The sequence below is a fragment of the Bactrocera neohumeralis genome, chromosome 6 (assembly GCF_024586455.1).
Source record: "Bactrocera neohumeralis isolate Rockhampton chromosome 6, APGP_CSIRO_Bneo_wtdbg2-racon-allhic-juicebox.fasta_v2, whole genome shotgun sequence".
NCBI lineage: Eukaryota > Metazoa > Arthropoda > Insecta > Diptera > Tephritidae > Bactrocera > Bactrocera neohumeralis.
In genome coordinates, this window is record NC_065923.1 from 13971922 (window position 1) to 13988951 (window position 17030).

The 17030-nt window shown below is 34.4% G+C and overlaps 1 long non-coding RNA gene across 1 annotated transcript in view; it reads right to left on the reverse strand.

The window, feature by feature from the left end:
• LOC126761161 (uncharacterized) overlaps window positions 1-16570 on the reverse strand; it is a 34684-nt gene extending 18114 nt beyond the window's left edge. Inside the window, exon 1 of the long non-coding RNA XR_007667318.1 lies at window positions 15616-16570. This is a non-coding gene — a long non-coding RNA (uncharacterized LOC126761161). The remainder of the gene's footprint in view (window positions 1-15615) is intronic.
• Window positions 16571-17030: the final 460 nt, after the last annotated feature.

The window sequence follows — 17030 nt, forward strand, 5'->3', positions numbered from 1 at the left end:
GTCGTTGGTGCACAAGAGACAAATACAATTTTAATTTGTTTGTGTGTGTAAGATAAGTAACTGAATAACTGAAGTCTGGACAGAGTGTAATTGTGTTTTATGGATTAGCAAGTGTAACTCATTTTTATGAATTGAATCAGTATCGGAAGGGTCAAAGTGTTTATGTACTGGAGCTAAATTTCAGTTATTTTTCATTTACTTGAACGTTACATTTTTTAATGTGACGATTTGTTTTTCTATTTAGATAGAAATGGAATTGAAATATTTTTGTAACACCTATTTAATTCGAAATCGTGTGACTGTTATTTATAGATATTTTATCTAAATAAATTTCGTTAAAAAAAATACTTAAGATAACAATAATAAAAGAAACGAAGAAAACAGCTTAATTCAATATAAAAAAAGTGTGAATATAATTTTTTTGAGTATATTTTTCAGTCTATATAAATTATATTGGGTAGTTGAAAAAGTCTTTTCATATTTCTAATAAATTTTCATCTTATTTTTTTTTTATATTGCATTCGAACTTTAATGAACCAAATATGTACCATTTATCCGCTAGAGACATTATTCCATCAATGTAAAAATTTTCTGTTTTCTCGGCGAAAAACTGCGACAAGTAATTATTACAAGCTTCTCTTGAAGCCAACTTTACTCCATTAACGGAGTTTTGCATTGACCGAAACAAATGATAATCCATTGGTGCAAAGTCAGGGCTATATGGTGGATGCATCAAAACTTCCCAGCCAAGCTCTCCCAGTCTTTGCCGAGTCATCAAAGATGAGTGTGGTCTAGCGTTGTCTTGTTGGAAGACAAAGCCCTTTCTATTGATCAGTTCTGGCCGTTTTTTTCTTCGATTGCTTGCTTCAATCTCATCAGTTGTTGACAGTAAAATGAGAATCAATCGTTCGCCTAAGCTGCAGCAGCACATAGTGGATGATTCCCTTCTAATTCCACCAAACACTCAGTATAACCTTTCAAGGTGTAAATTCTGGCTTTACGACCATTTTTTGAGCTTCACCACCCTTGGACCATGATCCTTTTCACACATTATTGTTGTATTTGATCCAGTTTTCGTCTCTTACTTGTATTACCATTAGCTTCAGAAATATTTCGATTTCAATTTCGTTTGGTTTCCATTAAATTTTTTACAGACAATTCATGTGGTACCCAAACATCGAATTTTTTCTTGTAGCCAGCCTTTTTTAAATGGTTTAAAACCGTTTGATGATGAATGTAAGTTCCTTAGCGATGTCATGGCTGCTTATGTGACGGTTCTGGTCAATCTTTCCATAATTTCATCGACTGTTTCAACGATATGTCGACCAGAACGATGTGCATTTTTCACGAAAATTTCAGAACGGAAGCGAGTGAACCATTGTTGTGCTACACGAACTGTTAAACCATCGTCTCTGTAAACTTCACAAATTTCATTGGTGGCTTGCATGGCATTCTTCCCTTTTTTTGACAAAAATTTCAAAATATAGCGAATTTCTTCATTATTTTCACTAATTTTTGAACAAGAGCAATTTTTTTCAACTTCCCCGAATTTAATGTTTTTTGGTTAAATGAAGCCTAAAATCTCACCTTTCGAACACTACATACATATATGGTATGACAGCGGCAGACGAGTACAAATTATATGCTGTGGACATAAACTCTGTTACTCATACGCACTGATGCTCTGTACACGCAAATGGAAGTACATGGAGTTCTGAAAGTTTAAACGAGCAACAAAAGAGTAAAGGAGCGCATTGCACAACATTAGTTAAAATAAATATGTGTAGGAGTTACAAACTGTACTCGAGAGAATACTAATTACAATATCACAACATATTTAACTACTTCTTTTAAATATCTCAGAATTTCAAACTCAAGCACACTTGAAATTTTCAAACTCAGTAAATTATTTAGTTTGTTAGCAAAATTTTAATGTGTTAACGTTATATTTTTTGTAGGTAAAAATTTTTCTCAACCTCTTGGTCTGGAAATAAATGCATAAAATAATTAATTAAAAAGTTAAAAAAAATGCTTGAAGACTTTATTTCTTGTCACAGAATATTCTTTATCAGAATTTAAACAGTCTGAATCAGAAATTCCTATTTAATGAGTTAGTAATATGTTTATAACCATATTCGAGCGATTTTTCAAGAGAAGGCGTACCATGATTATTATTCCATTTTTACGAAATTGCGAATTGGAGTTGGAAAGCTGCTGTCTTTGTGTTAGTATATGTATGTCACTCATGTTAAGCATGAGCGACAATCATTTCTAAGGTTTAATTTTTTTTTCCATTTTTTTATTTTTTGTTTTTCTGAACGACCAATATGTCGAGAATATTGTGTACAAATTTTGAGTCAATTATAGTCAAACTAACGAAGTTACAGTGTTTTAAATGACCGGCCGTGATACTTGACTTTTGATATATAAAAAACTTCAAATCGACTTTTCCGAAAACGTTATTTTTGAAGTTCGTCAACATTAGAACTCAAAATCTACTGAGATCCTTTTGAAAATTTGAACATTACTTCTTTACATAAATCAACAGCTAATCAGATTGAGTTTTTTTCCATTTTCTTCTATTTTTCTTAACAAATTAACCGCGATTAAAAAAAAAACACAAATATATCCTTTTTTGCCTTTTTAACTCAGTATTTACGATTGCCGATTTAGGTTCACATCAGAAGAGGGTGTCAAAAATTGACTTGATGCATATTAGACCATCAACGCAGCACAGTTCTTTTAGAATGGAATCCACAAATTTTTGAATTTTGTTGTTAAATAAATGTTAAAATTTTGAAAAAAAAATCATAAATAAGTTTTCAATGTATCTATATTTAAAAGTCTCGAAATACAAACTTTGAACGATTTTAGCACACGTTGCGAAGGATGGACTGACTTTTATTTCAGTATTAGCAAAAACAGCTTGTGGTGATATATTTACCGAACCCTCATTATTTTAAAATATTAAATTAATTTTAAATAAAACATAAATAGTTTGAAACAATGAATTATGTAAAAATTACTTTCAGTTTCTCCGACTCTTCTAACTAATAAAGCATACACACAGGCGTATATGCACAATATGTATATATGTACATATACCACAAGTGTTAGTATATAAATACATAGAAAAGTATATAAAATAGAATTACAATGTAAATAAATTAAAACAGCACGAAAGCGACACATGTGCATACATATACATGTCAACCCTTTATTATCTCTATACTTACACACACACACACACACATTTACGTATATATATTAGCTCCATGCTCTACGGCGTCAACTGTTCTTGACATTTAAATAAGCCATGAAACACAGACAATAAAATATTCAATTTTATAAAACTGCAAAAATAATAACAAAAATAACAACAAAGCGACATTTAACACTCACTTTGTACGAATATGGGGAGTTTAATAAAAATACCCACTTACACTCATACACACCGAACACATGTATACGTATGTACATATACACATATACAAGCCCACATATGCAAACATATTCATACGCCGAGTATTCGCAAAAACTGCGCAAAAGACATATAAACAAAAAGCGAAACATTTTTGAAACCAGGGATGCAACATATGGCACGTAATGGATGCACGTATTTCTTTATTTCTGCGTAATGGTAATAAATATTCATACAAATATTGCACAATTTAATTAAGTCAGAACAGGGAAAGTTTACATATATACATGCATATGTAAGTGTGGCAGGAATTTATTTCTGAAAATAGATTATAAATCAATAAAAAGTGTAACTTTTTCACACTTCAGCTTCATTTTACAATATTATGTCACTAAGAAATTTCAGCCTAAAAGTATGCTTTGGTGTAAAAATCAGATGTTAAAATCTTTTATAATCGTTTATTCAGAACTAGGAAATTTTATAATATAGATATCAGATCACTAAAGCTAAACGATCAGAATCAAGTGCTTGTGGAGAAAATTTTTTCTTTTGATAGATATCTTCAAGAAATTTGGCACGGATTAACGCCATTGTGCAAATCTGCGAAGAAATTGTCTAGATCAGATTACTATAGTATACAGCTGGGATGCAAATTGGCGATTTTGTTTTTTTTTTTTGCTCCTAATATGCATCGTCTTTGGACAAATGATATCAAATTTTTTAGCACAGATTTGAAAAAATCAACACCTTTCATTTTCAAATAATGTAAATATCATAAGGCTTTCGTAAATTTTTCGGCCAAGCTTCCTTCCGCAGATACCAAACTTTATTCCTCAAATCTTGGCATAAGAAATTGCGCCTACAACTATACTAGATCATCCCAACGATCATTAAACCTTATAAAAGGTGATCGTTGTAGCGAAATGAGAGCATCTTGGCTATTTCTGTCGCCAGGGCGGATCAGTTCAGAATTTATTAAGAAACTTTTTATGTATTGTTGATATCATTTATCGATTTTTGATAATATTTATCTATCTATCTATCTACTATCATATATTAGGAAACCTTTTATCTTTTATTGATATCACTTATCGATTATTGATAACATTTATCGATATCACTTATCGATATAATTTATCGATTACCAATATAATTTGTATAATATCGATATAATTTATCGAATATCGGTAACATTTATCGAATATCGTCACCATTTATCGATTACTGATAACAGTAATAGTAAATACCTCAAAATGCTATATACCCTAAGTATTCGCAAGCCGATTTAAGCAAATGAGGTATCAAAATAAAAAAAGTTAAACTACACAGTTTTATAAATTTATATTTTTAAAGAATTATCAACCTACGATTCCTCCCTACAGAGTATGTCCGGAAAGTAATAGGAGTGATTTTCATCGGCCGCGACTGTACTGAATTCGGTAGGAGGAGTTCCTAGCTAACGAACGATCGGCTGGTCAGATGTCTCCGAGCACCTGGAGAGTCAAGACAAACATTTTTGCGCGACGTGTTTCTGTGAATGGGGCAAGCCGAAAATGCATTGTAAAAAGTGGTGTTTATCGGTGGCACCAGGCACTTTTGGAGGGCCGGAAAGAGGTCGCTGATGAAGACCGTGCTGGCAGACCTGCGACTTCGACAAACAGCGAACACCGGCAAAGTTTTGAACTTAGACCATCGACTAAGTATTCGTTTAATTGCCCAGCGCTTCCGCAGCCGTGCTACAGCCCAGATGTGGCCCCAGGACTTTTTTTGCTTCCTTGCCTGAAAAGCCCGATGAAAGGCAAGCATTTTGAGACGACAGAGGGGATCCAAGCAGCATGCATCTGGGCTCTTAAGGCTATTCCAGAGAATGCCTTCCGTGATGCCTTCAATGCTTGGAAATCGCACTGGCAGCGCTGCATCGACGCAGAAGGAGCCTATTTTGAAAGTTTTTAAAGAATTGTAACGATTGGTTCTATACATTTTTTTAAATCGACAAAGCCTGTATAAGAGAAATGGTCGAAATATTTTTTCGAATTTCTGAAACTGAGCACCGCTCCAAATATTACAAAATTATCCAGTGTCTGTTAGAATACAATATGCAAAATTATACTCTGCAGCGGATGAAAAACGCTAAATATCACCAATTTCAGCCGAGAGGCCTCCATTTATAAACAAAAACTTTGTTCTCATAATTTCTCCAATCCGTTAAAGAAGATTTTAAAAGCATTTACTCTAAAAATTAATCCTACAAATGAAAGTGTTATCAAAAAGCCACATTGGATCACATCAACAACAGCTGAGGACACCGAAATACAGCCAACTTAGCAATAATGAACTCTTCCTACAGGGACTGAGTAACTACACCAATTTACAGCTATGAAAAACTGCATATTTTATACAGATGAATTGTGCTGCCTTTGCTAGACAAAAACACTCACCCAGAAAGATATGAGCGCGCCATAATTTACATATGCACATACATATGTATGAATTCATAGATGCACAGATCCGAGCGAAACGAGCGAAACGGGCGAAACAAGCGCAAAAGCCAGTGAAGTAAATGCAGCGTAGCCAGCTTGTGTGGACGCGCTCGATTGTTACGCTTTCAACTGCAACTGAAGCGGAGACAAACAACCGTTGTTGTGGCACACATACCAACACACAAATACATTTCTATATACAGCATAGACTCCTAGCATATCCGGATTGTATCTATGTATGTATTTCTTTTTGTTTTTGTACGAACGACAAGCGAGATTTTTTTCCTCTTTCATATATTTCTTATTTTTTGCAGGTTTATTTGTGTTTGTGTGCGTGTGTTAGCCCGCAATTTACATGCGAAACGTTGACATGTCGTTGTCAAATGTTTTGTCAGGCAAGAGACACACACAAACACACACACACACAAACATGCACGATTTCAGAAAAACAAAACAGGTTAAGTTGGCTTGACTTGCTGCCCGACTAACCTAGCAGTTAGCTGGCGGGCTAACTGGCGGACTGACAAACTGTTACTCACTAACTGTCTGCATATGTGCGACATAGCTGCACACATACAGAGATATATACAAACATACATGCAGACACATGACTCGCTGGCAACGCCGTCTGCTCGCTCCTTGGCGACGGTATTTTAATGTAATAAAAATGCACTTGCATGCGCACACACACGCGCAGCACAAAAACAGCAAAACAAGAAATCATATATGCATTTCATTTCTTGTTGTTCGCTCTTGGTGTGTGCGCAGTTGTGTGTGTGTTTGTAATTGCCAGAAAAAGTTTGTTATGGCATTTCTGCACCATTGCGAATTGCAGCGGTCAAAAGCTGCATGCAAAAAGGTGAAAACAAAAACAAAATGGTTTTGTGAAAAAGGTGGTTAAAGGTGGAATGCAGTTTGAGATTCGTTTTAATTGGAAATTTAACTATTACAAAACGGCAAGCAAAAATAACTCGCGATTGACGATTTGTGTTACTCAAAAATACAATATACATATACATATATATATGGGTGTGGTAATGTTCTTGAGAGCATCAAATTCTGCGGAATTGTTTCGCAGATATTCGAGTGAAGATAGAATCCATTTGCATTTGCAGAATTTTTTCAAAATATAATACTTTCTATTTTTTTAACAATAAGACTTCTTTTTACAAGTTTATAGTTTATTTTTCTATTATAAAGCATATAATTCGTGATGGCAAAAAAATTTTAATCCACAGGCACAGTACAAAATATTCCCGGGCCAGTAGCGCATCGTTTGAGGAAGACCCAAATTTGTCTCTCACACGTCGTTCTCAGGCATTGCGCATGTCTATGAAGTCGGTGGGGCGAATTTTCTTAAAAGACCTTGGCCTACATCCTTACAAGATCAAATTGACGCAAGAACAGAGCCGCTTGACCACCAGAATCGTATGTTTGTGAATTGGGCTGAACAACAACTTGAAAACGATCCGGATTTTTATCGAAAAATCGTTTTCAGAGATGGGGCCCATTTGTGGCTGAATGATTTCGTCAGTAAGCAAAATAAATAAAAAAAAACACTACATGAGTCACCATTGCACCCCGAAAAAATTACGGTTTGGTGCGGTTTATGGGCCGGCGGCGTCATTGGGCTGTACTTCTGCCGTGATAATCCAGACCGGCACGTTACTGTGAATGAAAATCGCTACCGCTCAATGATAACCGATATTAATGATATTTTTGGCCCGAATTGTATGGTATGGACTTGGACAATACATATGTGGTTCTAACAAGACGGCACCACAAGCCGCATAACGAATGTCACAATCGATTTATTTAAAGCCAAGTTTGGTGACCGAAATGGCTCAGTCAATTGGCCGCCTCTGTCGTGCGATTGGACGCCGTTAGACTGTTTCCTGTGGAGTTACGTTAAGTCTATGGTCTATGCCAACAATTGATGATTGATGAACTTCGTGCGAATATCGAACATAAAATTACAGCAGAGCGGTATCGGACGATTTATGCTTGAAAACCGTCGAAAATTAGGTTCAGGGTCTGGACTTCTGCATCTTCTGCAAACGTGCCCGTGTTGGCCATGCAAAGGAAATCGAGTTCCATATATAATGGCTTTGATGATGATTATACTTATTTTCAAACGGAGGGCATTGTACCGATAATATTTACTAGTGAGAAATTTATTTTTTTGGCTTCATCAACGGAGATAGTGGTCCGAGTCGATGTTAGGACCTCGGAGCGTACGCGCGTCTAGAACACTGGAAACGTGTCTTCCGTCTATCACAACATGATCCATCTGGTTGGTGGCTTTTCGATCCGGAGACAGCCAGGTAGCTTGATGTATTTTCTTGTGCTGGAATCTAGTACCACAGATAACCATATTTCGGGCCCCGGCAAAGTCGATCAGCCTCAACCCATTTGGGATGTTTCGTCGTGGAGGCTGAATTAACCGACCGTAATGCCAAAGATACCTTCTTTGCCCACCCTGGCATTAAAGTCGCCAAGCACGATTTTGACATCGTGGTGGAGCAGCTCTCATAGGTGTGCTCCAAGCGCTCATAGAAGGTATCTTTGGTCACAGCGAACCTCCTTCTCTTCCGTCACCCTGAGTAAACATCAACCAGCTGGGCAGCGGCACCTTCCCAATTAAGGGACCGGACATTCCCACTGCATGCCCTCAAATCATAGTCCTTAATTCGTTTGACATGGTCGTCATCGAAAGGGGGTCACTCATCCGAGGCTTGTTGTTTCTTTTCATTTGGGGTGATTTTTTACGTGGCGGGTCCCAAAACCAGCGCGCAACCCTATGTAGGGGATGTTTCGCCTTCTCACTTTAGCTCGCCTTAGGCTACCCAGAGGATACTTGGTCAAAGACCGGAAGTCGTGAGCTGCTTGAGCCATATGTAAAAGAATCGTTTCTAGCCACTCTCAAGTGAATGGTGATCAGAGAACTTTCCTCACTTGCGTGAACTTCTACATATGACTCCATCCTCCTCACATTCGGTAAATAATATTATCCTGTCATACCTACATTTCAGAATAAGCGATATCACAAAAAAACCACGCCTGCTTCCCATACAATACAAATTTATGTTCCATCACATTCTTTCACTTTCTAGTATACAAATCAAGAAAAAATTAATGTATCCGCATAAAACTTCACACAAAGACTGCCCTTGAGGTTTGTCATCCAACGACCAAAACTTGTCCAAATCGGACAACAACTGTTTAAGGCCACAGGCACCATAAATGTGAACCCCAGCACGTATTGCAAACTTTTTATCGAAAATATCGGTTATATTTGAGATTTATAGAATTAAATCCCTTTCTTAATGGGTTCAGTTGGACGCATGGTTCTCTTAACCGCCATATACCCAATAAAAAATTTTCCAAACTTTTGTATATTAGCCAATATGTGAGTTATCTTAGTAAAATTGAGAGAGCGTTGAGAAACACGATAAACTTTTGTGTTTAAAACGAATAAAAACGGATGAAAACTTGTTCTAGAATTAATAAAATCGGATGAAAACTTATTCTAGACCCCATATAATTAATACCAGCATTTTTAAACATCTAGTTAACTTTACTTCTTATATATTGGTCATGGTATGCGAGGCATCTTAATGAAGTTTAGGGAAAATTTTTTCGGTTAACAATATATTGTAATAACTAAAAGATGTGAAATTGGTCCACCAATTATCCAAACTCCCATAAATTAAATAAAATCGTTTTCATTCTTCTAAGAAACCTTAAGAGGTGATAACAGTTAGAACTAAAAAAAAAATAGATTTTTTTATTTCAGAAGATTTCATAACGTTCCGGTGAATATTTTCGAAATTACACGCAAATTTGAAAAGCCGTTTCAGAGTGCTTGTAAAGTGCATTACAATCTTTAAAGGCATTTTCCTCAAAATGGTGTTTTCAAAGTCATTGACCATTAATACTCGAAAACGGTTAACCCGACTAGTCTCAAATGTTAACACGAGTTTCTTAAATATTTTTTAACAATTAAAAAAAAAATTTTCTCATCGATAAATATTTTTTTTAACAATTTAAGGTCAAAATTTTGGTCAAAAATAAATGTTTTTAGAACCCGTCATTTTGTCATAAAATTTTATTTTGCTTATTCCTTTAATTAATTACTAGATTTAACATTACTTTAACGAAATCTGTTTGGTTTTTTAATTTCAGAGTATCCAGTTCAGAGATATAACGGTCACCGCAAAACGACCTTTTTGAGAGAAGCTCCCGGAGTTCAGCTGTAGTTTCTTTCCAAATAAATATTTTTACTTATACTAAGCCTTAAAATACAGTTAAAAAATATTATTGTTTACAAATTTTTGAATCAATAAAATTAAAAGTTTTATCAAAAAAAAAATCTGAAAAATTCGTTTTTTCCGGCTTTCTAACTGTATATGACCACTGAAGCCGGATAGGTCGATCGGTGTGTGAGTTGTTTATTCATAAAATTGCTTGAAAATATGTTTCCGAGTATACCAGAGCAATGTCAAAAGTGAATGCAACAAGCCAAAACCTTTCTCTGCTTCCAATATATCCTATATAGTGATTTTTGACTCTCCATTTGACTTTGAATCAAAATTTCTAAAAAGAAATTGTTCTGATCGAGTCACTATAGCATATAGCTGTCATACAAACTGAATGATCAAATTTGTTGTAAATAATATCTTGTATTTGTGAAGGGTATTACAGCTTCTCGGCAACTGGGGGTAGTTTGTGTTTTTTTTTTACCAATTACTGTCATATTTACATTTTATTTTACTACAAATTGCTTTAGAAGTTTCCAATTAATACTATTTTCGCAGCATAAGCGCATAAATACGAATGGTTTCATATACTTGTATGTATGAGTGTGCATATGTGCACTCGTACTCAATTAACTGTAGCATGAAAATAGTTTCATATTAAAAGCGAACTATCATTAAAACTTGATTTGCTTGTTAAATTGCATATCAAAAATTTTATTGCGCAATACAAATACAACAAAACTGCATAGACGCCGCTTTAAGCGCGCGAAAGTTGTCGAAAAAAGGTGGAAGAGAGCGGTGGAAAAAATATCAGCGATTCCGACAAGTGCGATTTAAGCAAGAAGAGAAAAAAGACAACAACGACACACTTCAATTGAGATTTCCAAATTTGCGCTTTTGTTGTTAACCGTTGACTGCCGTGCCGTGCTCAGCTTACTCCCAGCGGAGGCCAAATTGAGCCGCTCGACGGTAAGGCACGGCACGAGTCGGCACTGTGTGGCACAGAAGTCAAGGCACATCACGGCCACAGTGAACAGCAGCAACAGCAACAACAACAAGAACAGCGCGCATTCTATTCACGCTTGATTGCCTGCATATAGAGGCATACGTGCGCTCACACACACACACACACACACACACACACACAGATATTCACAGACATATATATTTGTATACTTATATGTAATTTTGCTTGTATATACCGTTATTTACATTACATGTCTGTATGTGTGTATGGTAAACAACTGACTGCGCGCAAGTATGCGCCGCATGTGTACCCCTCACAATCCTCACTGTCCTCCTGCGCATATAGTGAAGCTAATAAATTTGCATATTCATGGCAATTCGGTGGAAATTGTTAAGTGTCTAATAAAGAATTCCATTTCAAAAATTTATATGAGCGCATGAGAAGCGCATCGGCATTACTTTCCCGTTGTTGTTATTGTTATTGTTGTGCTTTTTTCCTTTTTTTGGTATTTTCGAATTTCGTTGCTCGTTTAACTTTTTGGCGGCATCTACCACATCAGCATGCACACACATACACACACGCCTACATATATGGCCACACACATGTACACAGACTAAGTATGTAAGTAGTTATGTAAAGCATTTAATAAATGAGCAAATAAACAAATAAATAGCACATTTGCACATATAGATTACACATGCTCACAGGAATTGAGCTGTGAGCATACAAACACATGCACACATAAATATAAATGTATGTGTACACATGGGACACCTTAGCGTTAATATCAACCGATTTTTTTAGTAAGTATGTGTAAGTACAACTGTACAATGTGTGTATGTATGAGGAGGTTTGGGAATCGCCAGACACGCTGCTGGTAAATTTATAATCTTTGATGGGCCATTTGGAGTCATTAAATAAGTGTTACACGGGGTTTAATTTCATTTTACTTATTTACAAAGGATTTATATGTGTGTATTTTACATAATACTATATTAAATTAGTTTGAGGTTATGTATTATGTTTATTTATTCAGTGGATTAGGATTATATAAAAATCAAATGTTTGAAGGACACTTACAACTATAAAGATTATATTACATTTGAGCTCGAAAATATCAACACTTCAGCTATTTCAGATAAATAAAGGCAAAATTTATGGTGAAATTAAAGATTAAATAATTAAAACTTTTAAAATTTTAGGATTGGACTACAGATTCCAGATTAAATATAAAAGTTTAATGATGAAAAACTAAGAATTAGAGAATAAACATTTAAGATTAAAAATTAAAAATTAAAGACAAAAAATTAAAAATTAAAGATTAAGGACTAAAGATTAAAGATTACAGATGGCAAATAAAAAACAAGAAAAAATGTTAAATTCGGCTGCACCGAAGCTAATATACCTTTCACAGGTGCATTTCTTTTAGTAACTATGTATTCAGTTTATACGGAAGCTACATATACGATATTGTAATCCGATCTGAACAATTTTCTCGGCGATTACATTATTACCTTAAATAGTAATCTATGTAAAATTTCGTGAAGATACCACGTTAAATGCGAAAGTTTTCTGTACAAGCCCTTGATTCCGATCGTTCGGTTGGTATGGCAGCTATATGCTATAGTAAGCCGATCTGAACAATTTATTCCGATATTACATTATTTCTATGAACAATAACTCATACCAAATTTCGTTAAGATATATCGTCAAATGAAGAAGTTTCCCATGCAAGTATTTGATTCCGATCATTCAGTTTGTATGGTAGCTATTTGTTATAGTTTACCGATCTGAACAATTTCTTCAGAGATTACATTGTTTCTTTAGAAAATAATCTGTACCGAATTTCGTGAATATATCTTGTCAAATGCAAAAGTTTTTCATACAAGAACTTTTTTCCGATCGTTCAGTTTGTATGGCAACTATATGCTATAGTAATCCGATCTCAACAATTTCGTCCGATATTACATTAATATCTTAGAAAATAATCTGTGCCAACTTTTATAAAGATACATTGACAAATGTGAAAGTTTTCCATACAAGAACTTGATTCCGATCGTTCAGTTTGTATGGCAGCTATATGTTATAGTATTCCGATATTGGCAGTTCCGACAAATGAGCAGCTTCTTGAAAAGAAAATGACGTTTGCAAAATTTCAAAAGGATATCTCAAAAACTGAGGGACTAGTTCGTATATATACAGACAGACCGACGGACATGGCTACGACTCAGCTCAACATACTGATCATTTATATATATACTTTATAGGGTCTCCGACGCTTCCCTCTGGGTGTTACAAAGAACTTAATATACCCTGTTCAGGGTATAATTAAAAATTATAGATTAAGATTAAAAATGAAAGATTAAGAATTAAAGACTAGAAAGTAAATATTAAGGATTAAATATTAAAAATTAAAGATTAAAAAAGACTTTAAAAGGAAAGGAATACCTGAAGGTTAAAAACTAATGAATAAAGATCAAAAAATAATTAACTGAAGATCAAAGACTAAAAATTAAAAACTAAATAATGAAAAATAAAGAATAAAGATTAAAATTTAAAAATTAAATATTGAGTGCAAAAGATTAAGGATTAAAAATTAAATAATAAAGATCAAAAGTTAATAAAATCAAAAATAATTAAAGATTATATGTGACCTGGTCTACGAAAAGGGGGCTTAGGTGTCAAAAAAAAGGAGAACAATTAATGAGATAACGAGAACTTGACGAATATTTTTAACAGCTTTTCCCAGAAAACTAGTTTTCGCACGTTAGCCCCCTTTTCGTAGACATATATTAAACTTTAAGTATTGCAGATTAACTAAAGATTAAAGATTAAAAATTAAAAATTAAGGATTATAAGAATTATAGATTGAAAATTGAAGATTGAAAATTAAAAATTAAGGATTAAAGATTGGATAACAAAAACAAAAATTTAAGAATTACAGATTAACTAAAGATCAATGATTACAGATTAAAAATGAAAGGTTAAAGATGAAATATTAAAAATTAAATAATGAAGAATAAAGATTAAAGACCAAAAATTAAAGATTAAAAGTTAAAAATTAAAAAATACAGATAAAAAAAGGTTATATAATAAAAACTAAAATTTAAGGATTACAGATTAACAAAAGATCAAAGATTAAAGCTTAAAAATTAAACAAAAAATAATAAATTAGGAGGAATAAAGATTAGAGATTAAAAATTAAAGATTAAGTATAAAGATTAAATAATAAAGATCAAAAATTAAACGTTAAATAATAAAAACTAAAGATTAAAGATTAAATATTAAATTTTAAAGAACTTTTATATTCTTCAGGTTAAAGCATAAGTTCATTAGTTATATGGGGTCTAGTACAGGTTTTTTATTAATTCTTAACACAAATAAGCACCCTTATAAGAAACACATTTTAATGAGCTACAAGTAACTCATATATTAACCGATATATACGGTATAAAGTCACGCAGAAATTTGTATTAGGTATATGGGGACTAAAGGAAGTATTGGTCCGATTCAACCCATTTTCAATACGTAGAGATACTCCTACCAGGAAAGGATTCGCTCTTAATTTCAATTATAAATATGACACATTGACCGATATTTTCGGTAAAAAGTCAACAATAAATACTGGCGTCCAAATATTCGGTACCTAAAGGCTGGATTTGAACAATTTTTGGTCATAAGGTGGCACACTCTAAAGGCATTATTCGTATTAACTTCTGCTTGACTTATACACTCGAAAGGAAAGAATGAAAGATGAATACTAAGATTTCAGTTTCAAGATTTGTAAATTTACGGCATTTTCCTATTGTTCCCTAGCACAAAAATTGTAAGGGTTCCTATTTTAGGCACTCTTCTTATATAGTCGAAACGACAATACTTTTCGAAATTTTATTAAATTTATTTTTTTTTTTTTAATTTAAATTGTGAGTAATCACAGTAGGAAAACATTAAATGTTTAATAAAACTTTATAGTAGGCTAATTTCCATAACAACAACAAAAGAATACAAAACACTTGTGTACAATAAATAAATTAAATAGTAAAAATTAATTTCATAACATACCGATCAACAGCTATAAAGCATTAAATGCTTGTGAAAGCCATAAAAGTAATTAATTTAAAAGCTTAATATTTTGATTGACTCATTAACACCAATGTTGTTGCACAATTTACAAACAACCGCAACACTTAAGCTGACATTTAGCCAATATCCACATGGATAACAGCAATTTATGCAGGCGCATACACACACATACAAGCGCTCGCATGACCTGCATTTGTGTGAGTGGCCATTTGTTTGTTAGTTGCAGTTACTGTCAAACGTTCAGCACAAGTGGCAACAACGGCCGCAGGCCATAGCTGCAGCAGCCGCACACACAAAGGCAGCTCGTCGGCAGCAGTATATGTAGTGAGTGTGTGACAGTCACATGTGTGCGTGCTTGCATTACACATATGTATATCTTTGTAAGTATGTATGTCAAATGCTCACCTATAAGGCACACAGAATGCAGTGAGAAGTTAGTTGCCGCATCGCAAACGCTTTTCGTACTAACTGCAGTGTTATTGTTGTTGGCTCGCGCTGTTTGTTTTTGTTCTTGCCACTACTCTATTGTCCATATTGCCGTTGTCGCCGCCATTTGTCTTTGTTTCTGTCGCCTGCTGCTGGTGTTTGTCCTCGCCAGCTGCACTTAAGACGGCACGGCGCAGCAAAGGCATTGCAAGACGACCCAAATCGCGTTGTTTTTTCTTTGTTGCCGCTTCTGTTGATTCTTCACTTCTTGCGTCTCTACGCATGCATTCAGCTGAGGCTGCTGCTATCTGCTCGCCTTTGCTGTAGCTCAACTGCCACTCTACTTGAATTCCTTTCTTTTGCCATCCTATTATGTCCTTTTTCCCTATGCAAGGCACAAGTGTGTGTGTTCGTGTGTCGCTTTCCAGCTATGCGCTGCTTGGAGTGTTTGCTGCGTCTGCTATGCCTATGCACTTTTGACCCAATTTGACAGTGCGCTGGAATGTTGCTTTTGCTTTCATGACTTTCTTTTTGTGCTTCTAAATTTGTCTTTTGCTTGTGTTGCGCCCATTCTTTTTGTAGAATTGTAGGGTTGCGACTTGCTAAGTAGTTGTTGCATTCTTCAATTTAGCTTTCACACTCAAATATGCTGGAGCAGATTTATTGACACAATTTAATGTTTTAATTAAAGCAGTTCTAAGTAAAGTCTGCAATCAAGTGATTAGGTTCTTGATTTAGGAAAGTTCGTACTTGTTCTACTTCTTTTTAACAAAAAATCTCAAATATATTTTACATTTTCACATATTAAATTTTTAAAAATCGCTTCTCTGAGTTAGTTACCACACGTGTTGATTGAATTTTTTACCGTTTTTATGAAATTCGTTTATTTTTTTTTTGCACCGCCGTCCGCTTACAACTGCATAGTCAGCTTTTGACAAACTGACCTTATATTTTTACAGTCAAAAATTCAGACTCTTACTTTAAAACACAATACAATAAATTCCCAGTTAACTCTGAGCATGCGCGCTCACTTGCGCTCATTTCGACTCACTTTTCATATTTTCTGCAGATATACTGTTATTCATGTGCTCACAGATTATGTAACAAAAGCTTCAACCAAATGTAAAACTACTTGCTGCTGTTAACTCTTTACAGCCTATAAGTGCTCCTGTACTCTCGCAACAATCAGCTGTTTTAGACAGCACTCGGTTTACGTCGACAATATTCGTGTCCGCTCCGGCATTACTTATATAAAGCACTTAAGCGCAATGTAAGCTTTATTATCTCAGACCGAACAAGCATTCCCAGTATGCTTAAAGCAAAACAGTCATTGAATGGGCTTGAAGCTTTTAAGCAAGATATCTTGAAGATGACAAATAAAAGGATATTATCTC